The 27,520-nt window shown below is 39.0% G+C and overlaps 1 long non-coding RNA gene across 1 annotated transcript; it reads left to right on the top strand.

The window, feature by feature from the left end:
* The first annotated feature begins 18,917 nt into the window (after positions 1 to 18,917).
* Positions 18,918 to 27,256, top strand: LOC137501561 (uncharacterized). Its single transcript, XR_011018612.1, has 3 exons — positions 18,918 to 18,994; positions 20,968 to 21,120; positions 24,764 to 27,256. It is a non-coding gene; the product is annotated as an uncharacterized lncRNA (long non-coding RNA).
* Positions 27,257 to 27,520: the final 264 nt, after the last annotated feature.

Below are 27,520 nucleotides of genomic sequence, written 5' to 3'. Positions count from 1 at the left end.
TCTTCTTTCTCATGTAAAAGTTCAAGTAAGTCAAAAGTACTTAACTGAAAACCGGAGATAGAGAGTGCATTACCCCTCGAATTCCCTTTCAATTAATCTTGCGTGACTATGATTTTGTAACTGTTTTCCTCTTGTAAATTGTAAATTAACTTGTCCATCTAGTCACCTTAGTAGTTTGGGATTAGCCTCTGCACCAGCGGGCCACAAGCCCAAGTAGGCTTTTAACATCTTGATGTCCGACTCGTTGGTTGAACGGTCAGCGTACTGGCCTTCGGTTCAGAGGGTCCCGGGTTCGATTCCCGGCCGAGTCGGGGATTTTAACCTTCATTGGTTAATTCCAATGGCTCGGGGACTGGGTGTTTGTGCTGTCCCCAACATCCCTGCAACTGACACACCATACATAACACTATCCTCCACCACAATAACACGCAGTTACCTACACATGGCAGATACCGCTCACCCTCATCGGAGGGTCTGCCTTACAAGGGTGCACTCGGCTAGAAATAGCCACAATAAATTATTATTACCTCTTGATTTCAAGGAGCGAAAGTGACCGTCGCCATACATTTTGTTTTTGGGGCCAGTAATTGAACTGTTGATTTCCATAAAGGACCAGTAAACTTAAAAAGCAATTGATATGGTCTTGTAAATTGTAGGTTGTGTCTAGAGGGGCCTGAAAGTGTAATTTTACTGAGCAAGGACGCTCTAATCTCTAGTGTAAAAGGTACAAGTTGCATTGAGTAGGCGGAGCGCAGTCTCCTTGGTTGAGTTATAGAGCATAGAGGCTCTTTTGTAATGTATTAGATATTTGTGTAATACTGTGTGGTGCCTTTGGCAGGCCATATTTTGTAACATTTGGAGCAAAGTGCTCTTCAAAATTGTGATTTAGAATTTCCCGTGAAGAAAATTGGGAGATTCGCCTCCCTGCCTATCTAACTAAACGCAATATTAGTAGTGTTGGCACCTTTATTAATTATGAGCTGTGACCCACGGAAACTCGGTAACAAGTGACAACAGAACGTGAATGGATCTAGATAAGGCCCCCTTTTACCGCTAAACGTAGAATTCGCTCTGTACTCTAAGAATGTTCTCAGTTGCTGTAAATTTTCTGAATTGTTTTATTTTTCTGTCAACATGTCTGCCCTCGCAAAGTCCTCGCTCCCGGGGACTTGCGCAAGGAGGAATTGATCTCTGAGGTCCTCATTAGAGAGGTCCAGTCTGGAGGCACGATTATGGCAGATATTACCAAATTTAAAGACTCATTAGAACTTCCTATTTGCATCCTGGTATTTGGGGAGAAAGAAATTGATAAGGCTTTATCCACTATCACAGACAGTACCACCGAGCTAGCTTCTATAGTTAGTTTCTTTGAAGTGAGTGAACCATCTGCCAATAAACTTAAAAGAGTTCAGGCTAGACTGTTTCATTTCTACAATAGGGCTAGGGACCTATTGTCTCTAAAATTGAAGGAGGATCATGCTAAGGGGGGCAGCAATCTATTGGAACACCTGTCTGATATGTCGAATAGAGTTAGCCAATTGTTTACCGGGGCCGCTACTCCTAATGCCGACCAAGTTCCTGTGGTAAATTTATCTATGGAAGAGGAACATAGTAAATCTATTGAGAGTAGGAAATTTGTTGCCACTCAACAAACATCTGCCCCATCGGAAGCAGAGTCTGGTCATCCAAGACAACTCCCACCGTTCTTTATGACTAATGCTGTCGTCCAATATTCTTCACCTTCAATGCAGTCCCCTAATATGTCGCCCGGTTTCAGCAGCTTACCACACCCCTTGGCTATGTTGCTTAAAGGAATTTCCAATTTTTCAGTAAATTCAACTAATGCAGTCATTTCTTTCTTAAGATTTTTAGTAGAATTCCAAGATCATGCTTTAGTGTTTGCCCTCCCTCACTCCCAAATAATTCAAATTATTTGCCATTATTCTGTAGGCGTCCTCTAGGACAAAATGGTTAAGGCAATAACTGATCGATCATCTATAAAAGACTTCCACGCCCACCTCCTGACAAACTTCATCCCGGCTAGGGCTATCAATCAATCAATAAATCAATCAATCAATCAATCAATCAATACTGATCTGCATTTAGGGCAGCCGTCCTGGTGGCAGATTCCCTACGTGTTGTTTTCCTAGCCTTTTCTTAAATGATTTCAAAGAAATTGGAAATGTATTGAACATATCCCTTGGTAAGTTATTCCAATCCCTAACTCCCCTTCCTATAAATGAAAATTTGCCCCAGTTTGTCCTCTTGACTTCTAACTTTATCTTCATATTGCGATCCTTCCTACTTTCATAAACGCCACTCAAACTTATTCGTCTACTAATAACATTCCACGCCATCTCTCCGCTGACAGCAGGGAACATACCATTTAGTCGAGCAGCTCTTCTTCTTTCTCCCAGTTCTTCCCAGCCCAAACTTTGCAAAATTTTTGTAACGCTACTCTTTTGTCGGAAATCACCCAGAACAAATCGAGCTGCTTTTCTTTGGATTTTTTCCAGTTCTTGAATCAGGTAATCCTGTTGAGGGTCCCATACACTGGAGCCATACTCGAGCTGGGGTCTTACCAGAGACTTATATGCCCTCTCCTTTACATCCTTACTACAACCCATAAACACCCCATAACCATGTGCAGGGATCTGTACCCTTCATTTATATTCCCATTTATGTGATTACCCCAATGAAGATCTTTTCTTATATTAACACCTTGATACTTACAATGATCCCCAAACGGAACTTCCCCCCCATCGACGCAGTAATTAAAACTCAGAGAACTTTTCCTATTTGTGAAACACACAACCTGACTTTTAACCCCGTTTATCAACATACCATTGCCTGCTGTCCATCTCACAACATTGTCGAGGTCACGTTGCAGTTGCTCACAATCTCATAACGTATTTATTACTCTATACAGAATAACATCATCCGCAAAAAAGCCTTACCTCTGATTCCACCCCTTTACTCATATCATTTATATATATAAGAAAACATAAAGGTCCAATAATACTGCCTTGAGGAATTCCCCTCTTAATTATTACAGGGTCAGATAAAGCTTCACCTGCTCTAATTACTTGAGATCTATTTTCTAGAAATATAGCAACCCATTCAGTCACGCTTTTGTCTAGTCCAATTGCACTCATTTTTGCCAGTAGTCTCCCATGATCCACCCTATCAAATGCCTTAGACAGGTCAATCTCGATACAGTCCATTTGACCTCCCGAATCCAAAATATCTCCTATATCTTGCTGGAATCCTACAAGTTGAGATTCAGTGGAATAACCTTTCCTAAAACCGAATTGCCTTCTATCGAACCAGTTGTTAATTTCATAAACATGTCTAATATAATCAGAAAGAATACATTCCCAAAGAGCTTACATGCAATGCATGTCAAACTTACTGGCCTGAAATTTTCAGCTTTATGTCTATCACCCTTTTCCTTTATACACAGGGGTTACTATAGCAACTCTCCTTTCATCTGGTATACCTCCTCCGACCAAACAATAATCAAATAAGTACTTCAGATATGGTACTATATCCTAACACATTGTCTTTAGTATATCCCTAGAAATCTTACCAATTCCAGCCGCTTTTCTTGTTTTCACCTTTTGTATCTTATTGTAAATGTCATTGTTATCCTATGCAAATTTTAATACTTCTTTAGCCTTAGTCTCCTCCTCTATCTGGACATTATCCTTGTAACCAACAATCTTTATATACTGCTGACTGAATACTTCTGCCTTTTGAAGATCCTCACATGCACACTCTCCTTGTTCATTAATTATTCCTGGAATGTCCTTCTTGGAACCTGTTTCTGCCTTAAAATACCTATACATACCCTTCCATTTTCACTAAAATTTGTATGACTGCCAATTATGCTTGCCATCATGTTATCCTTAGCTGCCTTTTTTGCTAGATTCAATTTTGTAGTAAGTTCCTTTAATTTCTCCTTACTTCCACAGCCATTTCTAACTCTATTTCTTTCCAGTCTGCACGTTCTTCTTAGTCTCTTTATTTCACTATTATAATAAGGTGGGTCTTTACCATTCCCTACCATCCTTAAAAGTACAAACCTGATTTCGCATTCCTCAACAATTGCTTTAAACCCATCACAGAGTCTGTTTACATTTTTATTTACCGTTTTCCACCGATCATATTTAATTTTTAGAAACTGCCTCATGCCTGCTTTATCAGCCATATGGTACTGCCTAATAGTCCTACTTTTAAGACCTTCCTTTCTATCACATTTATTTCTAACTACGACAAAAACAGCTTCATGATCACTAATACCATCTATTACTACAGTTTCTCTATGGAGCTCATCTGGTTTTATCAGCACCACATCCAGGATATTTTTCCCTCTGGTTGGTTCCATCACTTTCTGAATCAGCTGTCCTTCCCATATTAACTTATTTTGCCATTTGTTGGTCATGCTTCCTGTCGTTCGCATTTCCTTCCCAATTGACATCTGGTAAATTCAGATCTCCCGCTACAATCACATTTCTTTCCATGTCGTTTCCTACACAGCTGATTATCTTATCAAATAATTCTGAATCCGTGTCAGTGCTACCCTTTCCCGGCCCGTACACACCAAATATATCAAGTTGCCTATTATCTTTAGAAATAAGCCTTACACCTAGCATTTCATGTGTCTCATCTTTAACTTTTCCGTAGCTTACAAATTCTTCTTTCACCAGAATGAATACTTCCCCTAGCACCATTCCTATCCTATCTCTACGATACACACTCCAGTTCCGTGAGAAAATTTCTGCATCCATTATATAATTTCTCAGCCATGATTCAACTCCTGTTACAATATCGGATAAATATATACCTATTAAATTACTTAATTCTATTCCTTTCTTTACAACACTTCTACAGTTTAACACTAACAATTTTATGTCATCCCTACTTGATTTCCAGTTCCCTGTTCCCTTATCACCGCTCCCTAGGCCACCCGTTTCCCTGAATGTATCTCTATATCACCCTTCCAAACAAGTTTCCTAACTTATACATACCACTGCGGTTTAAGTGAAGGCCATCTGAGCGCATATCCCTATCTCCTACCTACCCATTAGAATCTAGAAATTTCACTCCCAGTTTCCTACATACCCACTATATAGTCTCATTTAAATTCCCAATCACCCTCCAGTCAGTATCCCTCCTAGACAGTATTCCACTAATAACAATCTCCGCTTTCTTAAATTTCACCCGTGCTGCATTTACCAGATCCCACACATCTCCAAATATGTTGGTACTTATATCAGCTTGCCTTACGTTGTTGGTACCAACGTGAAACACTACCACCTTCTCCTTCCCCTCCTCCCTCTCTTCTACTTTCCTCAACATCTGCCTCAACCTAATTCCTGGAGAGCACTCTATTCTGGTTCCCTTTCCTCTACACACTTTCCCCAAGTGTCTAACGATGGAATCCCTCATGACCAGAGCCACAACCCTACACACCTCATTCGATCCCCTCCCCTCCTGGTCAGCCCTATCTTTCCTGATAGCTGCAGAAGCTACTTCTTCCTCCCTTTTCTCCTTCCCATGACCCCTTTCCTCCTGTCTTTTCCTATCCTCTACTGTACATTTCCCTTTCCTACCTTTCCCCTTCCTCCTACTTCCACACATCTCAGCAACAGTTCCCTGTCCCTCATCTTCCCTCTGTTGTTCTACCTGGAGTGACTCGTACCGATTTCGCACAAACACCTGTCCTGAATTCTGATCCTGAATAGAGCCCTTAGACTGCAATCTCCTTCCCCTTAGAACATTAGACCACCTGCCTTCTACAACTCCCCCCTTTCCTTCCCCTCCCTGTTGTACACGTAACCTGTACATTGTTTGAGGGAGTCCTATCTTCCTTTCTGTCTTCTGTGAGAATCCTAATTTTCTCCCTCAAACTGTCCAACTCATCCCTCATACCCCTCAATGCCTCGCCACACCCACAGTTCGTACACTCGCGCTCCTTAGCCATTCTTTACGAAAAAAATAAAATAACTTATTTGCAAAAATAAATGAACGGAGGGATATATTGTCTGGGATAGTACTCAAAGATCACACGACAATAAGGTAATTAATATAAGACTACACGACAATACTACTTAGTTGTACTCTATTTTTATCCTACAACCCCTAACAGGATAAAAACTGCTGTTAATTATTGAATATCGAAAGGAATACACAAGAACTACACAATTCCAAACTGCAATTAAGCATATCCTAATTACAACAGCAGAATATTAGTAAGAGTTTCTACGGAGACCTCTACTACACCAGTACTACACAAATATTTTACAATAATAAAATAAGCACACTTCTAATAGGATATTACTCATATACTACTGTACAATACACTACAGTCACTTTTTAAACTACTTACAGACGTATCCTAATTACAATACCTGTACCGTTTGTCACTACTAAGCACAAACAGAAATGAAATTTGCAAGAACTACTGTACTCAAAGTTTACAAACAAAGCTAAATGCTTAGACAGATTATTATTAGTACTACGCTCTAATAGATACACACGAAAGATAACACATGAATATAGCAGGCAGGATACGGCACTATCTAAATATACTGCATCTACACTACAATGTATCTACACTACACTACAATTTTCAGCTGAAGTGTGATTATATGAACTTTTACCGCTCGTGGATTAGTGTTATTTTCCCTACTACGCGGGACGGAGAATAAGTGTCCTTCAATGCTGAGAATAAGAGGTTGTCTACTATAATTTCTATCAAAACCACGCGGGGGGCTTGAAGTGCAATATTATTGGGATATAGGAATTTCATTATAAACTTTTACTCGATGAATAAACGAAGGTGGAAAGTACAAAGTATGCAAGGAACTAAGACTACAAATTTTTGGAATAATGAATCAGCTGACTTTGTATTTATTTTCACAACTATCATGTGCATGTAGCAACAATCGTCAACAATCCAAAAACTGTTAAGTACCGTAATTATCTAGTGAAATCATCTTCTCTTTAAATCGATGTTTACAGGTTTATCGTGTTATTTAATGTAATAAATTATTACCTTCGTGGTAGTTTCAACGGATATCTGTACGAAATATCGGAAAGGTAGCGGTGGAAATTACAATGAGTTACAACTCCTTATGATAATCTGCTTTTGTAAGTATTATACCAACGAACCTACAGATATTTCCTAAACCTAAATTGGAAAGTAAGTACACGTAGCTAGCCAACTTAACCTAGAAAACGTAATCTACTGAACACCAAATGAATTACTTGTTATAAAATGTCACGTTAATCCAAAAGTACTACTTTAGCGTGCAGAGGTTGGATGAAAACCTGGCATATTTTATTCAGGATATTAATTTTTAAACCAGGGTATTCGCTCTTCATTTCCCTGAAGACCACATTGTGCAGATGATTGTTGAAGGCATCTCGACCTCAAACCTTCTCGGAATTCGAGTCAATGGCGGTGTCAGCCGAAGGAGTAAGGTACGCCAATACGTTACGAGTCGCCAAAGGGCCCCCTCCGTTTTCTAAAAATTCTCGGCCACCACCTGGCCAAACTTTTCCCACTCGCTAGTGTTGTGCATGTGGATCAACCGAACATCCTTGATACAAATACCACTTGATAAAATCTAGTGGGACTAGGAATGGAGCAGGTCCATCTCGAGGTTGCTTTAAATGCGGCTCCTTTTCTCATCTTGCTAAGATTTGCACTAATCATAACAGCACCACATCTTGCTCAACTTCTGGTGCTACCTCCGCTAACCCTGATAATAGGAAATTAATAGTATCATCGGCTGAGTCAGCATGTTCGCCTTGCCGAGGCTCAGCTCCCGTTTAACCAAGTAAAAATTCTGTTAATGATGAAATTTCTTCTAATTTGTCATTTGAATGCCCTAGAGAATGCCTCAGGATTGCGGGCAAAACCATTGGATTCGTGCCATTTCTGAAAATTGAAGTAAATAACGAACCAGTCACGGCCCTATTAGACTCAGGAAGTGTTAGTTCCATTATTTCTGAGGAGTGGTATTCTGAATTTAAAACTTCTTGTAAATTTCCGGATTATTGTATCTCCTCTATGAAATTTGTTTCGGAAAACTCATCTCCATTAGAAATTTTAGGTTTCATTTTTGCTAAAGTTCGCATTTCAAAGTTTACTTGGAAGATTAAGTTGTTTGTAGCTAAACAATTGTCTTGCCTGTAATATTGGGGGCCGATTTCATGTCTATTACTGGCCTTGTGCTCGATATTCAGAGCAAGCCGTGCACCTTCAAGTTTGCTAGTAACTGTAATATTGCCGTTTTGACATGTAATTCTGTGTCATGTCCATCTGTTTTTATATCTTAGGCATCTACCTGAGGAACAGGCTGAAAGTTTTAGAAGGTTGTGTCAGTCCTTTCCTGATGTATTTTCAAATACCCTTGGCATTACTGACATTATTGAATATAAGATTGAGTTAACCGATTCTATTCTAGTTAGGTTTCCGCCTTATAGGCTGTCCCCACCTAGAATGAAAGTTCTTAAGGAAATCATCGATCAGATGTTAAAGGTTGGTATTATTCGACCTTCTAAGTCGGCGTATTCACCGCCCATTTTTCTTGTGCCGAAACTCCAAGGTGGCTTCAGGCCTGTTATTGATTACAGGGCTTTGAACCGTAAGGTGGTGTTACAATCTGAGCCCCTTCCTGATCTTCACTCTTGTTTTTCACGGTTTCGAAAGGCCAAGTCCTTGATCTTAATCAGACATACCTCTAGCTGAAGAATCGAAATATCTAACGGCTTTCGCCAAGGATTGGAGCTTGTATGGATAAAACCGTGTACCTTTCGGTCTCCCCACGGAGGCAGCTGTTCTTACTAGACTGCTAGATAGGGTCTTCTCTGATATCAAATTCCAATATCTGTATCATTATCTCGATAATGTCGTCGTGTGTTCTGAGACCTTTGAAGAACATTTATATCATCTGAAGGAAGTCCTCAATCGCCTTCGGAAGGCTGGATTGACTGTCAAACTATCTAAGGTAGCTTTTGCTTTTGCCTTCTATGTCATTCTTAGGGCATATTGTGTCGCCCGATGGTGTTTCCATAGACCATTCCAGAACTCAGGCTATTCGTATCTTCAAGCCTTCTAAGGACATCAAAGGCATTGCCAGATTCATAGGCATGGTGAATTTCTTCACGAAATTTATTCCTAACTTCGCTAATAGGGCGGCGCCCCTGAACTTACTGCATAGGAAAGGCGTCAAATTTGAATGGGGGCCGTCTCAGCAAGCCGCTTTTGTAGACCTGAAATTAGCTCTCTGTAACGCCCCTGTATTAGCCATGCCCGATTTCTTTAAGAAATTCATAGTCCAAACGGATGCCTCTTCATCTGCTGTTGCCGCTGTCCTTCTTCAGGAAACTGAACTCGGAAGGCGGCCCATCGCCTATGCTTCTAGGACCTTATCGGCTCAAGAAAATAAAAATTCTATCTATGAACTTGAGGGTTTGACAGTATTGCTTCCCCTAGAGAAGTTCCGCCTTTATCTGGAACATGTCAAATTTGAATTAGAGACGGAGTCTTGAAATATTCCCGGTAATATTAGAGATCTATGGAAGAAGGCAAAGAGTAACTGTAAAGCTTCTCATGAAAAGGTTTATGATCGAGGACGGAGGCCCACAAATTTAAAAAAATTTGTACCTGCGGGAAAGCTTGCCCCCAGATTTTATGGCTCATGTATTATTTTGGATTTCTTAACCCCTGTCACTGATTTGGTCAGCAACCAAGCCACGGAGAGGATATTTAGAGTTCACCTTTTTCACCTGTATAATTTCCTATTTTTGATACTTCAAGCTTTGCAACACTTCTTACTCATCCTGCCAACGTTGGATTCTGGCCAATCGAAAATTTTGTGTATTTAATTTTCAGCCAATTAAACGCTTCTTGTGCCTATTTTAACTGCCACTGTCCAGAGCCTTCTCAAACCTTCCTCTCGGATATAAGAGCTGACGCCTTTTCGAGCTACCTTGTCTTATTGATCGTCGCGTTGCTGAGTATGTGTGTGTGTTTAGAGAGGAGGCTAAGGTAATAGCGCAGCATTTTTCTATCTCTGTAGTCATCTCCGCAAGCTGATTCGAGGGGAAGGTTCCTATCTTTAACTATGTAACAGTCAATTTTCTAACATGTAAACTTTCTTCTTTCTCATGTAAAAGTTCAAGTAAGTCAAAAGTACTTAACTGAAAACCGGGGATAGAGAGTGTGTTACCCTCTCGAATTGCCCTTCAATTAATCTTGAGGTGACTACGATTTTGTAACTGCTTTTCTCTTGTAAATTGTAAATTAACTTGTCCATCTAGTCACCTTAGTAGTTTGGGATTAGCCTCTGCATCCTCGGGCCACAAACCCAAGTAGGATTTTAACATCTTGATTTCAAGGAGCGAAAGTGTCCGTCTCCATACATTTTGTTTTGGGGCCAGTAATTGAACTGTTGATTTCCATAAAGGACCAGTAAACTTAAAAAGCAATTGATATGGTCTTGTAAATTGTAGGTTGTGTCTAGAGGGGCCTGAAAGTGTAATTTTACTGAGCAAGGACGCACTAATCTCTAGTGTAAAAGGTACAAGTTGCATTGAGTAGGCGGAGCGCAGTCTCCTTGGTTGAGTTATAGAGCATAGAGGCTCTTATGTAATGTATTATATATTTGTGTAATACTGTGTGGTGCCTTTTGTAACCTTTGGAGCAAAGTGCTCTTCAAAATTGTGATTTAGAATTTCCCGTGAAGGAAATTGAGAGATTCGTCTCCATGACTATCTAACTAAACGCAATATTAGTAGTGTTGGGACCTTTATTAATTATGAGCTTGTAGCTCAAATTGTAGCTTACCAATTCTTGGTTTTTCCGTTTTTTCTATTTTGTACAAAACTAGCTCTGTACCTGAAATCTTGTTGTTTGTTAAAATTGAATATCTGAAGAGAAATATAACCTTTGTTTTAAAGTTAATCTTTGACTATCGTAGACAGACCCATTCAGTCCCGCACCTTCTTTCACCTCTCTGTGATCCACGGAAACTTGGTAACAATTATTATAATGATTTTGTAAACTTCTACATTTTGTAATATTTGTAACTTAAATATTCTCTCCATCTAGTCACCTCAGTAGAATAGGCTTAGACTCTGTAACTTCGGGCCATAAGGAGCGCAAGTGTCCACCTTGCCAGTAACTTGAGCTGTTGTTTTCCACAAAGGCCTGCTAGAATGGGTACTCGATACTCCTGTTAAACTTTTCCCATTCTTTTTTGCTGAGAATCTAATACAGTGAATGCTGTTTGAATTGTAAATTGTTGGCCGTGCCTTTGATAGGGCTGGACATTTCTGAAAATGTAAACTTTAATTTTAAAATTGAATGGTGCCTTTGGAAGGCTGCAGTGTTATAAGGTTTGGAGAGAAGTCTCCTAGACAAACATGGGAGATCTGAGTGGAACTCAAGTCACATGTTAATTGGGAGCTTTAAGCTTCAGAGTGTTAATTGGCAATTTGTTGATTATTCTGATTTTTCCTACATTGTACCTAAACTAATGAGGTGGTTCTGTAACTGAAATTTTTTTTCGCTAAGCGAGTTGTTTGTTAAAATTTAACATCTGAAAAGAAACCAAAATAGCACAGAAAAGAAATATAGCTCTAATTTTAGAGTTTTAAATTTATCTTTTGTCTGTTTTATGTCGACCCACTCATGCCCACACATTCTTTCAACTCTGTGATTCACAAAAACCCGGTAACAGTATCAATAACAACTTGGTATACATTAGCAGACACATACACAAGTGACCATTTCCCCATCACCATCACGTATGGACTGGGAAGACTGAACCCATCGTTTATTGCCCCCATTGGTACCAGTAACATCCGATTCCTGAAAAATTTTGACGCAACTACCTTCACTACTTACACAGAGACACAACTCAGTTCCATGTCAAATGTTACGTTACCGGTAACATATGATTCTCTTCTCAATATACTATTTCGTTATATAAGTATATACCACCACTTCATGATAGTCAATACACGTCAACCTTGCCGCCTGCGATGGTGGGATAATGAACGCCAACAAAGTATACAAAAGCGACGACGATTATTCCAACTGTATCGGAAATATTTAACGCCTCACAATTATTATACCTCAAAAAACCATATAGCTTATTCTCGACGCGTCTTTATGTCAAACGACGAGAAGCTTGGAAGAATTGCATTTCGTCTTTAACAATATCCACCACTGTAACGCAGATATGGATGCCGTCCGATCTCTCACACGTGCTTTACAACATGCAGGATCTGTGACAATACCGCATAATGTTCTAACGCCTTTTTTACTCTTCACACCACAGATTTTGTTGTACATGCTATTGCCTTATCAAATATAGGCCAATCGCCCTACACCGATTCCTCCACATTAATACAAACCATTAAACCCAACGAACTGGAAGCGGTCTTACTCAAATCTTCTCATTCTGTCCGCAGACATGATTATGCAACCTACAGGATGATTCAATAGTTAGCTTCGGGTGCTAAAAATGTGCTCATCAATTATTATAACAACATTTTATCCACACCTGAAACGCCTCCACGTACCTGTCCTTAAGCCACATAAGATAGCCTCTGACTTTCATCGTACTAGGATCGTGTCTCCAGAAAAGGTTCCATAAAATACTATTACAGAGATTCATGTGGGTGTTACAGTACTATTAACTTGTCCCAAAGGGCGCAGCTCTCACGATGCTGTAAATACCCTTCCAATAGATATACTTCTGGCAAAGACCCGACGACACTGTACTACAGCAACATCCTTAGACATCAAAGGAGCATATGGCTCTATCCTTCTCCACATGTTATGGGATCGCCTCTCTTCAAGACATCTCCCACATGGTTTTATCCATATTTTACGACACTTACTCACATAATACCAATATAAATGGTCCGTTATTGGACATTATAAATTTTCCAGCTAACTCATTCGTGGTTACCAGCGTTTCGCCCCCGTGTGCTAAGTTGGGCTCATCAGTTGGTACATAGCATACCCACCAAGACGCATGGCTAGTGCACACCGAAGAGGCCACAGTAGGCTACTTGGAGCCACCGGCAGTGCCAGTGCACTAAGAGACTTTGTCTCATTATCAAAAATTGATGCCTGCTTGGCCATCAGATGATAAAGATGTTGATTCCCACAGGGAACCTGAAATATTTGTCCCGAATGAGTAAATTTATAATACCAATAATACCAATAATTTATAACGGTTCTGCATTTTCCCCAAAACCACATAGATACATGTAGGGATCACACGTCGCACCTCATGAGCGAAGCAGCCTCGTGGCTAGAATCACATGGCCTTCAACTTACAACATCAAAGTGTTCAACTGTGATTTACACCCATCGGCGTAGTTACAATCGATCCCCTCTTGTTTTTGATGAGTGTGCTATTCCTATTCGCACACAACAAAAATATCTTGACTTAACCTTAGACCACAAATTAACTTGGACCCATCATATTCAACATTTACATCATAAAGCAAGTGGATACTTAAACGTGCTAAAAACTGTCACACGCAGCAATTGGGGAGCGGACCCTGTGATAGCTCTCTCCTTATACAGAGCCACACTCCGATCATATATGGACTATGGTGCGCATATAATTGATATGGCGTCAGCCACTAATTTGCGGCACCTCACAACATTACAATTTCGAACCCTTCCAACAACTCCAAGTAATGCTTTACTTATAGAATCTGGAGAACCACCATTGAAATACGGAGACACGTGATGACTAAAAAATATCTTTTGAAGAAATTTTCACTTGTCGCTACTCCACTCATCCCGAAATCACAACTTCTTTAAGAATACTACACATTGCCACGACACATTAAGCAAAGAATGCCAGCGCTTTACTATGCATACGAGTCTTTACATGGATACTGAACCAGGAAGGCATAGGCACATACGAGTTATAAATTTTATTTAAGAGCGTACAATTAAGTTTCGATGCATGAACAGCTGTGTGAGAGAAGGTTCTCGTTCTCACTGCGCTGCGTGAGGGAGAACGCAAATCGAGCAAGGTCAAGTGACGTCACCACTGCCTGTAGCTTCCCTCCCCTTCAGAATTCTCTCGAAAATTATTTTATGAACTTTTTAACGCCTGAACCAATTAACATGAGACCAACGCTGATTTGTAGCCAATATTCTGGAAGTGAAACCTGCAAATTTGAGATCAGTCCGTCCAGTGGTTTTCGAAATATAATAAGTTAAAGTTTGGAAGGAATTATCACCCCTTCATCACCTGATTCCGATCGCTGCTCGCAGACAGGTATAAATAGGTCAGTGAACCAAGGTTATGGCAAGTGTGTGTGTGTTCTGCAATTATGAAGGACAGTATGCTCCGTCGCGATTCGCGAGGACATAGTAGTGGTCACACTCGAACGCTTTGAAAATAGTGCGAAGACGTCGTAAGTAAAGTTTCTGCCGCGCCGCGACGAAGGAAATATTCTAAAAGTTTCTCCAACTAAATTGTCGTAATATAATACTTAGAATTGTGTTAACTGAGTGAAGCTATAATATAAATAGTGAATTGAAGTGTCAAGTATTTCATTCATCAGAATTCGACATTGTGAACTTTGCCATTTTACGTAATTCTGAACTGTATCTTTGAACTGTGACAATATTCTAAGTCATTGCGTGTGGTGAACTAAAGTCCTAATTTGAGATCATTTCAAGCATTCTGAGACGTATTTCTCCTACAATAATACAATAGTGAACTTTGTGAGACATTATTTCACTAGACATTCGTCCAATAACAGGGCTAGAATTGACTATTTTTTGTGTGCATTTTCTCGATCTTTCGATCGATCCTACGAGAAACTCAGTGAACATTAAGAACCTTTTTATGCCGACATTAAGTAGTACAGACTCGTGTGTTGCAAATCCAGCCATAAAATCGTCTTAATTTATGAACAGTGTTATTTCAGAGATTGGTGTAGAGACTGTTGTTAATAACATTTTTCAAGTGCTTATGGACTGTGATTATTATTCTACGGTCGAACCTCAGACATAATTATTGACAATTATGAAATGTGACAGTGTTAAATCTTAATTTCATAAACTGTCTGTATATAAAAACTGTGTTTTCCGTAGTGAAAACGATTGTAAGTCCTTACTCCATTAACTTGACTTACAAACCATACGGTAGCATGGACTGTGAATTCTAATTCAACTCCGTAAAATTAATATGAGAATAGAACTGTGGATAGAAACTTGTGTCGGTGTATTATATCAATTCTGGTGATATTTGAGAGCTCTATAGTGCCAATTGAACTTTCCGTGTTCCGACATTACCTCAAAGAACAACGGAAATCTTGGCAAAGTGCTGTGAGATTCTGCTGCTTTGAACGTCATTTCCAACGTGGGATTTACGTGGTTTCTTCAGTTATGGTACCCATCGAGGGACGTCGACGAGAGAGATTAACGTGGTATCTTCACTGAACGCCGCCGGTGCTGAGTTCGAGCCTTGGCTGCACGCTGCGGAATGTTCCAGGCACCGAGCCACAGTACAGCACCACACCAACACTTGTAAGCATATTCCAGGTGATCTCTTCATAGTCTGAGTGAGTAATCCTACTGACTGACTTTTAACAACGCACTCAGTTAATTCCAGTGCTCCAACAAGAGCTCCGTGTGAATTTCAGCTTGTAATTTGCAATTTAGAATCATTCGAGGAAGGTTTATATCTTGCTTTTAAACTGTAAATTCCTTTTTTTAAATCATTAATTACTTGAATTTATTTCACATAGATGAACTTTAGGATTTGCAAGTGCACTATTTTATTATATTTTTAACTTAAATGAACTGTAGGGACATACAGTAAGTACAGTAATCAAATATTTTCATTTAAACTATCAACTTATTCATGACAGTGTGTGCTCATTTTATGTTCAAAATATTAGAAAGACTGTAGGTCAGCACCATAAGTGATGATGAACTTGATGAAACTCAAGGTGCAAAGTGATATGTTTGTATTTGAATTCATATTAGATGAACTATAGGGTGTATATGATCTATAAAAGTGTGATATTTATTTTGGACATTCCGAAGCAAATAGACGTCTCAGAAGATAATAACATCGATCTTTTATTTTGCACTTTTTGGAAAATATTGGTTGGAAATTTGAGTTTGAAATTCCAATTGCAAGGTGATTTTTTTGTGAATATTTTTAACAAATTTTTTAACAAAAAGATTTACCATCTATTATTCGCCCTGCGATACTATCCATCTCTGTACCTGCTCCAATAAGAAACCGAACACTACCTGAGATCCTTCCCATGCTCTGGCCAGCAATCATTTCCTGGTACAATACTGAGATTCTCTCTTAAAAACACATATCCCTCCTTACTATATATTTTCCTTTGCTTGCTTCTTTTACATGTCTAGTATTATACTTCCAGGCACTTCAAATTATCGTCTAGCACAATATCACCAGTGTAGCGTTATTTACAAAATACGCTTGTTATGTAATATTATTTGGACTATCAACTGTCTACGCGACACTTATAAAATTGTGTGAACTATCCGAGCAAGTAACATTTTGTGGATTTTACCGTTGGACTCTGCTTTATTGATAATGTGCCGTTATCATCATTGGTAATATTGCCATTAGCTATTTGAAACTGGAATTCAACACTATGTGACTAGTGGATGGTAATACTACCCATTGGATCTACGGCTATTGGGACATGACAGCGCGTAACGTTTCTGCAAGTTATATCTAGTGTGATCGATCGTATTGTGGACAGCAACATGTCGCTTTTGCGCTATCTATGTGCGAGCTGTATTACCATAAGGTGTGCTTTGACGGAGCCCACCAGGGCGTGCTGCGAGGCTGAAGAGTTTCGCTCCTTGTGGCCTTGATCTGAGTGTGTCTGTTGACTGGTTGGCTTCAACCATCGCCCTCTGCTATAACTGCGCTAATACGCCATCTCATTCGCCCGGTCACACATATAAACGAGCGAACACGGCTTGGAGCGCTGAGAAGCTGGCATCAGTCTGCTTGATGAGACACGCTCAGTGATCATTGCTAAGAGTACTGGTGTAAATGGAGCCTGTATTTACCTTATTGGGTTATTTCATCGGTCGTAAACCGTTTTAATGTTTATGTACATAATATTGCTTACTGTTGTGTGCCTTAATGTAAGATGAAAAGCAGATTGGAAAGTGGGATGTCGTTTCATGAATTTCCTCTTGACGAGCAACGTCATAAATGGCTAAATGTTAGTTGAAGAAAGGATTCTCGCCGAATTTCAATTCAAGATCATCGAAACGATATGTTTGCCACGCCGAATAAATCCACACTCACACGCTACATAGGAAATATAAACTGCGAGACTGGAATAGTAACACTCTTAGTAAAGGAGTGTCTTTCAGCAGAAAGTCAGTGCCTAAATGAAGCAGAGAGATTGTGATAGAACAGCAGATGTTATACAACAAGAAACTCGACACCTTCTTTCCACGCTGAGCGAATAAAAACTACTCAAGATGACCGTCATCCAAGCGAAAGTAGAACTCGAATTACCCTAGTTAATAACCTTTTCTGTTTTATAATTTCTTCTGTGACTACAAATAAAGGTTACAGCAGCATTTTTCTTCTTTAAGAGGATTTTAGGAACAGAGCTTGCATACTTTAACACTCAAAACAATAAAGGAAGTCGAAGCTTGCGGTTTTTTCGTGTTGTGCATTGTGAGTGACATTCATAAGACTAATGTTAGCATGATAAGAAGAATGTCTTCTTCAAAACACGTAAAACTGATTATCCGTCCTGTTGATAGTGAAATGCCTCTTCTTGCTTTCGACAAATGGCACATTCTGAAAAGTAAGAAATTCTTTACTCGAAAGATCTATGTTTGATGGTTCCCTGGATATAAATGGTGATTTTATCAAGAAACTGTATCAGATGCAATCAAATGAAACTGTGGAACCGGTCCATTTACATGCAAAAACATCGAGCCGTCTAAGTTTAAGGAAATGAATGTGCTGCATGCGAAATATATTTTTATGACTGAAGTAATAACTGCCCTATAATATTTAAAAGATGATTCGTATACAGATATGCACGATTTCTTGTGCAAGTACCGCTGTCAAATAAAAGTTATCGATGAAAAATTGATTCGACATACGTGTCAGTAGCACAAATGTAGCAACATTGCAGCCGGACAAGATGCTTGATTCTTTTGAAAAGACCAAGGTATTCAACAGTGCTAATGGACTTGACTTACTCATATAAAAGAGATTAAAACAGCAGGCTGCAGTACCCATCTGATTTGCCACTGTGGATTTTGAATGTTATTCATGATTTTGTATTGAAAGCACAACCATTTGAGCATAAAAATCCTGTTGCGTCTATGAGTGACTATTTAGTGTCTGTGTTGCGTGATTTTCCTCACTTTACTTTTTCTGAAATCGGACATTCATAGTTGAGTGAAGTTATTTGCGAGTGTGCTATTCCTGTATTCTTAAATAACATAGCCACATCAATAACAGAGATCTTTGAAAGATTTAAACCCGAGAACGGGAAACACTTAAACAGAAAAGTGTGTGATTATATTTATTTTCTACAGTATTTAAAACCTAACGTTAACATTATTTTGTACGGTTTTTCCGCTGCGGAAGGGTGCGTTCTACACTGAATGTCTTTATTAAGGTGTAAGGTGCGATTCAAATATGTTTATTGAGTGAAAGCTTTATATTGGAACAGAAATATACAAAACACTTAACGTGTGTTGTTATGAACAATCGTGTTTCAATGCCAGCGAAGCAGCGCTCGGTGGTAGAAATGAGAACTAGGCCCATATCGCTCATATATCTGTATTAAGAAGGCGTATTAGCGCAGTCATAATGGAGCGCGATGCTTCAACGAGTGTGGAAGGTTGACTGCTCAATAATGGCGTGCTTACCGACACAAAAAACTATGGTTTTACCTTCGGGTATTGGCTAAGGACGTATAACTGCCCCAGCAGGGGAATGTACTTGCCTTAATATTTTTCTTTTATATTAGTATAGTTGTGTAGTGTAGCATGTAAGTTTATTACATAATTACTAGTGAGTGTATTAGTGTTGCTTCGAAACACGTCGGTTACTCAGTCAAATGACCTCTTTATCAGTACGCTGTGCCTATTTTTTGCTGTTAATGTTGTTTTCTTGGGGTACGTAATTTATATTATAGTTTGCGTTTTTTAACTATGATTTGAATTTTATCTAAGTTTCGTGTTATTGCGTTCTAGTTTCAAGTGAACGTCATGTGTAGCTATGAAGGTCATTATTGTCTGCGTAACTTTTGAAATTCGCCCTTGCCTTTGTGTAACATTGTTTTCCCTCATATTCTTTGTTTACCTGCGTATATGTGTAAGTTTTCTGTGTTATTTCCTGGATGCGAGTGCTGTTACTGTTTTTAAAATTTTGTATCTATCGCTGATGTTGCGGTATTCGTGTTTGGTGTTGTGATTATCTGTTTGGTTTCCGGCATCCTTTCGTGTATTTCGGCCTTCTTGTCCGTGTTTCGAGCTAATGCTATGCTGCACTAGGTTTTCATTTTAAAAGATTATTATTATTATTATTATTATTATTATTATTATTATTATTATTATTATTATTATTAACTTTATACATTTTTAAATTCTCATGGGTAATTATTTCTTGGATTGGGTTGCTATTCCTTGTTTTATTTCTATAGCGGGTGTTTGAGGTGATATTTACTTAATTTGGTGTGTAATTCCGCGTAGTATTAACATCATATTTTAACAATTACTGTAACGTCTGCTGGTTTAAGTCAAGGGTTTTTGGGCAGCTCTAGCGCGAGATGTTTGGGCCCTGGCGTTATCTCATTTCCCATTGTTGTTTTATCTCTGGTGCCTGGCCGTTATGTAACTTATTATTATTGCATCTGCTATCGGCCGAGATTACAGCATCTTGTTCGTGCTCCGTGTGGATAACAATCCATTGTTTTTCTTCTCATGTCATACTTTGTTATTCGATCTCGGTGATGTAAAGTTAACTGGCCCTTTCTATTTTAATGTGTTTTGAGTGTCTTATTTATCGTCCTAGCCTTCTACTGCTTCTGAGATTTTATATAATTTTTTTATTTGGGCTATTCTCCTTATTATGTGGATCTTGTGGGAAGACATTAGGCTGAGATTTGTGTTCCCTTGTGTTTTAACGCGATGCGTCGGGTGTCCTTATTTATGTGGGTATTGTGGGGACTTAGCCTCCGTTGGGTGCTGTCAGAGGCCCTTGATTTGCCATAGAACCCATTTTTCTGGTGTTAATCTTAAGTTTTATTTCATGTAGATATTTTCAAAACGTGTAAGGTAAGGGACTAGTGCACCGGTGTAGCTCGGGGGGAATGTAATGAATTTATACTTCAGAATTAACCTTATTTACATGCAGATTATTTATTTAATGTGAATTTATTATTCTTCTATCACCTTATCATTATTTTCAGAATTTTTCTTTCTTTTCATAATTTAGTGTAATGTAAATTAATATTTATTAATTATATTTTTATTTTATTTTTTGAAAATATTGGTGTCATTTTGATGTGTTGCCTTGTAGTTTCTCGATCTCCTCCTCTCCTACCTTGTTGGGTTGGTTCCAGCACTCTTCCTTGTTTCGTTGTGTGTTTATCTAATTTGTTATGTATTATTGCTCCTTTAATATTTTTCGTGTACGCACGTCCCTATGACGCTTGTCATTTAGTTAAATTGTTAGGGGCGTTGCAGTTGTGGTAGAAGAGCTTGGTTTTTGTTTTGAAACTACGCTGAATGGCTAACTATAGAATTGCCAGGCAGGCAACCAGAATGGCACCATATAATATGAAACTTAAGGCTAGTCTTAAATTTTGTGAAACTGATATGTTCCTAAATAATTTCTGTTTTTCTCATTGTTTTCATATGTGCTCGAGTCCTTCCTGGTTTGCTGTTGTTTTCCCCTGTGCTCTTTATGTTCGAGGCCTTATTATGTTGATTTCACCCTGTTCCGGTTAATGCTGCATGTCGGGTCATGGAATCCGGTTCCTTTCCTCGTGCTGTTCTTATTCTGGACCTGCGATATCTTGGTGAGTGTTTCACCATTATTGTTTATTACTGATGAATGGAATTGCATTATTTTTGTTTGAGATTGGTTCTAAATTAAATTTTACAAAATGTTCTCCCACATTTTACTGAAACAAAATTGTGTTTGTTGTCATTAAATATTTTTCTTTTAGTAGATCTTGTTTCTAGTGAAGGAGTTGCTAAGATGGTGGCCCATCGACTCCATGTGAAGATATAAGGGATCGTGTTCAATTGAGTAGCAACTATTGCTTAGCGTGTAAGATTTTACCTTTGTTTCAGCTTCGCTTCTGGTCCAGATCATGTGTTGAAGAATTTGTTCCTATTATATTTCTGTTTCAGAGGCTGTATTACCGCCTGGCTGTTCGGAGTGGATGTATGTAAATTATGTACAATCTTGACCCATAGAGACCTTTCTTTTCAGCTAATTTCTGGTTGTGATCCTGTTCGCCCTGGTTTCTACATGTCTTGTTTGGTGGTAGTGAGATTTGTTGACATAGTGAGATGTCAGTTGGTAATAATGGTGTTGGTATTGTGGATACTTACCTGGGACTTGCGCTATGGGAAATTGTTCCTATTTGGCTTATGGGAGTCCTGTGTATGTTCCCTGGGTGATATTGTGTTGTTATCATGGTCTTGTGTGGTATTCTTGTACGAAAATATGGTGTAATGGTGATATATTGATGCGTGTCTCATGTGGATTTTATGTCATGATGGTAACCATGGGCTGCGTTCTTGTTCTGGTGTATTCTGCGGTGTTTTCGTTGGTTAAATGGTGATAGGCTATGGCTGTATGGCCCATCAGAGGTTATATTGACCTTTTGATTTAATTTGAGGTTTCCATGTCAGGTAGTGCTGTCAAGTCTCTCATGCGCTGATCCATTTCTTCTGGTAATGTTTACCATGTGGTGTTCTGTGCTGGTGTTGTTTATTTTTGTGGTGTTTCTGGTACTTGGTGCATGTGGTTAAGTTGTAATTCGGTGGGGCCTAAATTTATTGGTTATGTTTTCCTCTTTAACGCCTGTGGGGTTGTTTGACTGGTTAATAGTAGTCTCTACGTGTGAGCTTCTTCCCCCGTTGCATACATTTTTCCCTGGCATCTGTGTATTGTATCTCTGTTCTTCTATTGTATTTTCTGTATGACTAGTGTCACGCATGTGGGGTATCTGCTAGTTCTGGTTTTAGCTTTGTGCTTAAATGTAAATTTTCATTCTTCCTGAGATTTCATTTTCTGGTTCTGGTTGGTTACTGTATGTAGTGGTGCTTAATCATTCCTACCTGTAATTATAAAATCCGTACTCTGTTACTGGTGCCACTTGGTTGTTGTGTGGGTTCATGACTGCAGTCTCCGTGTGAATCATGGCTGGCTTATTGCTGAAGCAATCATTAGTTTTACCGTGTTTTCATTCTGGGATTTTGGTTGTGGGTCTCGCAGTTTTCATGTGCTTATTGGTACTCATTCATTTATCTAAATACCGTGGAATCTGCTCTTAAATTCATATTTGCTTCTAACTATTTCCTTCCTGTTCATTTTGCTGAGGATTATGGGAATACATTTTATCATCATAGTCATTCTTGCGAGTGCTGTCAGTTTACTTGAGTGTGGTGTTGTCGAAATTGAAGTGAAGTCTTCTCCAGTGTAAGCTCGAGCCTATCCGTTATCGTATGTCCATGTCTTGGCTGGTATATTTATTAATCCTTGAGTCATCGTGTAGGCAAGGTGTTTGCGAGTCAGTATGGGATGTCTTGCAGGTGATTCAGTTCACACTACTATTAGCCCAAGAAGTTTCTTGAGGCCCGTCTGGGCATTTGTGGTCATATCATGGATGTACACTGGCTTCGGCCATGTTTAGTTGGATATTGTGTGATATGAGAACTCGTATATTTCTTCAAAATGGTATCTATAGGTCAGATGTGAATCAATTTGTATACTGAGAAGTGTTTCCCTTGCACCCTATTGCTGTTTAAGTGTTTTTTTCCATTCGATCAAATTTATTTGCATTATATGCTCCTTATTTTACGCCTTGGTCTGTTCGTCATCTGGTTTACCTCTTCTTGTAATTCGGTTGTATCTAGCTCAAACCAGCATGTTGTCGCTTGCTCGTCATCTGGCTGTGCTGGGGTCTGAGTATGGGATCATGTGGAATAGTTCGTGGGCAGTCGCTGAAATTCTTGGTCGGTCATTGGAGGTATGAGACCCAATTGACTGATTGAAGGTTCTTCTCCATCAACTCGTGAGCTTTGTCATCGTGTCACCTATCAAGTCTGCATCGTTTATTCTTATTATATCCCGTGAATTCCGACTGGCTGGAAGGGTGTCTGTGGATTGGCATAATCTCACAGGGTGGACTGTCTTTACGCCACCATATTTTAGTCCCGGGTTATCCAGAGGTTCTCTGAACACTTGATGGTTTTGGTAGAACACCTGTGCTCGTTGTATTCGAAGATGGTTTATATGGAGTGGAAGTTTCTAGAATTTGACCTTATTTATGCTGCTTTGAGTTGGTTCTGCCTGGTGCTGTTATTTCATTTTCATTTCTCGGTGTGTTTTCCATCATCCTTGCTGTAATTGTCGGCTGTCATGTGGTGGTTGGCCTGGGTATCTGTTGCTTGGTAACCTCGTGCGGACAAACTTTGAGTACTCCCCATCACCTTATTATACCGGTTAAGTCTCCTGTTATTGCCATTGCCTTCGTTATTCTGGGTCGATCCCCATGTGGTCTCTGCATTACGGTTATGGATGATTTGGGGTACTGTGTTTTCTGATTCTTGATGGTGATCTTTCTGCTGTTCATTTTCTCCTGAGTTATCAGATTATCATGTACCTTGTGTCATGTAAATGTGTTGATCGTTATGGGTGAATTCTCTCCGTTTCACTGCGTGATAATCCATCTTTTTATCCCTCCCTGTATCCTCCGTCGTTTATTTATTTCTGATGTGTATTGTGCCTCATTCCTGGCCCGCTTATCTCATCTGCTAAATTATGTAAGGTGTGGAAGAATGTTAAGTAGTTTCTTGCAAAATGAATGTGGAAAACTATTTAATAATGGTCTTCGACCTTGTAATTTTGAGTTTGATTACCCTGGTTTGGGCTTGTTAAAATATTTGGTCCTGTTGTGGGCAAAATGTACATTTCTTACCTAGGTATTTCATGACCCAGCATCTGTGTTCTAAATTACACCCCATTTTCCTGATATTTTATTCCCCTTTCTTAAGTATTAAATTATTGGGAACATTCAGTTAAGTTAGGTCCTCTTTTCTTTGTATATATGGATTGCTTCATTCTAACATGGTAAGATTATCAAGATTTATTAGTCCTAATTTAATTTCTTTTAATATAGATTATAGTAATTTACTTCCACTAATGTACTATTCAGTAGTGATATTGTAAAAGTTAGCAAATATCAGTGCCAGAAGTGGAAAATGAACTTTATTCAAGCCATGGGTGTTACCCGTGTGTCCAAACTTGAAGATAATATTGGAGATAATACTCTTGTCATTGTAAGTGTTGGTGCTTACCACTGTCCTATGAACTTTCAAAAATACTATTTCAAGTGGGTCATTGAAACCCGATTCGGAACCAATGAAATCCCTAATGAGTGTGTGAGGACCGAAGTGGTGACTGCTGCTTTCTTGTTCCTGTTGCAGCTATTCGTGCGCATTTTCGTGCTGCCGTTGCAAGAAGCTAAGCTGGAATCGTGCATATAAAAAACCCTGTGTTATTGGAGTTCAACATTTGGTGCTGAAATCTTGCAAGTCATGAGTCTGTTTACAATCTGGTGTGTTGCACGCTGTGCTGACTGGCCATTGGTACTCCGTCTTCCTTCACATTGAACAGTCCATGTGTGCCCTGTGTTGTTTCTTCGATGTCACCCATTATAAAGTAAGACTGTTCGTAAAGCTTGTTCTCTTGGCATGAAATGATATGTACAAGACGTTATTCAATGGGGGTTATGTCTAACTGATTAATGAACTAAACTGGTGGATTTATGCCAAATTCCTTGGACGCTCTGGTACTCTGTAACTGAGTGGTACCTTTTCAAGTGCATATGACTGAACGCTACCTGCCTCATCTCGGCCCCTCGGGTCCTCTTTCGGCGGGGGGTGACTGTAGCGTTATTTACAAAATACGCTTGTTATGTAATATTATTTGGACTATCAACTGTCTACGCGACACTTATTAAATTATGTGAACTATCCGAGCAAGTAACATTTTGTGGATTAAGCATTTTACTGTTGGACTCTGCTTTATTGATAATGTGCCGATATCATCATTGGTAATATTGCCATTAGCTATTTGAAACTGGAAATCAACACTATGTGACTAGCGGATGGTAATACTACTCATTGGATGAACGGCTATTGGGACATGACAGCGCGTAACGTTTCTGCAAATTATATCTACAGTAGTGTGATCGATCTTATTGTGGACAGCAACATGTACTCTTGCGCTATCTATGTGCGAGCTGTATTAAAACAAGGTGTGCTTTGACAGAGCCCACCAGGCCGTGCTGCAAGGCTGAAGAGTGTCTCTCCTTGTGGCTTTGATCTGAGTGTGTCTGTTGACAGGTTGGCTTCAACGAGTGTGGAAGGTTGACTGTTCAATAATGGCGTTCTTAACGACACAAAAAAGTATGGTTTAATTTCGGGTATTGGCTAAGGACGTATAACTGCCCCAGCAGGGGACTGTACTTGCCTTAATATTCTTCTTTTATATTAGTATAGTTGTGCAAGTGTAGCATGTAAGTTTATTACATAATTACTAGTGAGTGTATTAGTGCTGGTTCGAAACACGTCGGTTACTCAGTCAAATGACCTCTTTATAAGTACGCTGTTCCAATTTATTGGTGTTTTCTTGGGGTGTGTAATTTATATTATAGTTTGCGTTTTTTAACTATGATTTGAATTTTATCTAAGTTTCGTGTTATTGCGTTCTAGTTTCAAGTGAACGTCATGTGTAGCTATGAAGGTCATTATTGTCTGCGTAACTTTTGAAATTCGCCCTTGTCTTTGTGTAACATTGTTTTCCCTGGTATTCTTTGTTTACCTGCGTATATGTGTAAGTTTTCTGTGTTATTTCCTGGATGCGAGGGCTGTTACTGTTTTTAAAATTTTGTATCTATCGCTGATGTTGCGGTATTCGTGTTTGGTGTTGTGATTCTCTGTTTGGTTTCCGGCATCCTTTCGTGTATTTCGGCCTTCTTGTCCGTGTTTCGAGCTAATGCTATGCTGCACTAGGTTTTCATTTAAAAAGATTATTATTATTATTATTATTAACTTTAAAATTTTTTAAATTCTCATGGGTAATTATTTCTTGAATTGGGTTGCTATTCCTTGTTTTATTTCTATAGCGGGTGTTTGGGGTGATATTTACTTAATTTGGTGTGTAATTCCGCGTAGTATTAACATCATATTTTAACAATTACTGTAACGTCTGCTGGTTTAAGTCAAGGGTTTTTGGGCAGCTCTAGCGCGAGATGTTTGGGCCCTGGCATTATCCCTTTTCCCATTGTTGTTTTATCTCTGGTGCCTCGCTGTTATGAAACTTATTATTATTGCATCTGCTATCGGCCGAGATTACAGCATCTTGTTCGTGCTCCGTGTGGATAACAATCCATTGTTTTTCTTCTCATGTCATACTTTGTTATTCGATCTCGGTGATGTAAAGTTAACTGGCCCTTTCTATTTTAATGTGTTTTGAGTGTCTTATTTATCGTCCTAGCCTTCTACTGCTTCTGAGATTTTATATAATTTTTTTATTTGGGCTATTCTCCTTATTATGTGGATCTTGTGGGAAGACATTAGGCTGAGATTTGTGTTCGCTTGTGTTTTAACGTGATGCGTCGGGTGTCCTTATTTATGTGGGTATTGTGGGGACTTAGCCTCCGTTGGGTGCTGTCAGAGGCCCTTGATTTGCCATAGAACCCATTTTTCTGGTGTTAATCTTAAGTTTTATTTTATGTAGATATTTTCAAAATGTGTAAGGTAAGGAACTGGTGCACCGGTGTAGCTCGGGGGGAATGTAATGAATTTATACTTCAGAATTAACCTTATTTACATGCAGATTATTTATTTAATGTGAATTTATTATTCTTCTATCACCTTGTAATTATATTCAGAATTTTTCTTTCTTTTCATAATTTAGTGTAATGTAAATTAATATTTATTAATTATATTTTTATTTTATTTTTGAAAATATTGGTGGCATTTTGATGTGTTGCCTTGTAGTTCCTCGATCTCCTCCCCCCCCCCTACCTTGTTGAGTTGGTTTCAGTACTCTTCCTTGTTTCGTTGTGTGTTTATCTAATTTGTTATGTATTATTGCTTCTTTAATATTTTTCGTGTATGCACGTCCCTATGACGCTTGTCATTTAGTTAAATTGTTAAGGGCGTTGCACCAGGGAC

This window comes from Anabrus simplex, chromosome 7 (genome assembly GCF_040414725.1).
Source record: "Anabrus simplex isolate iqAnaSimp1 chromosome 7, ASM4041472v1, whole genome shotgun sequence".
Taxonomy (NCBI): Eukaryota; Metazoa; Arthropoda; class Insecta; order Orthoptera; family Tettigoniidae; genus Anabrus; species Anabrus simplex.
The sequence above is the reverse complement of the archived record's forward strand: the minus strand, read 5'-3'. Positions and strand labels throughout refer to the sequence as shown.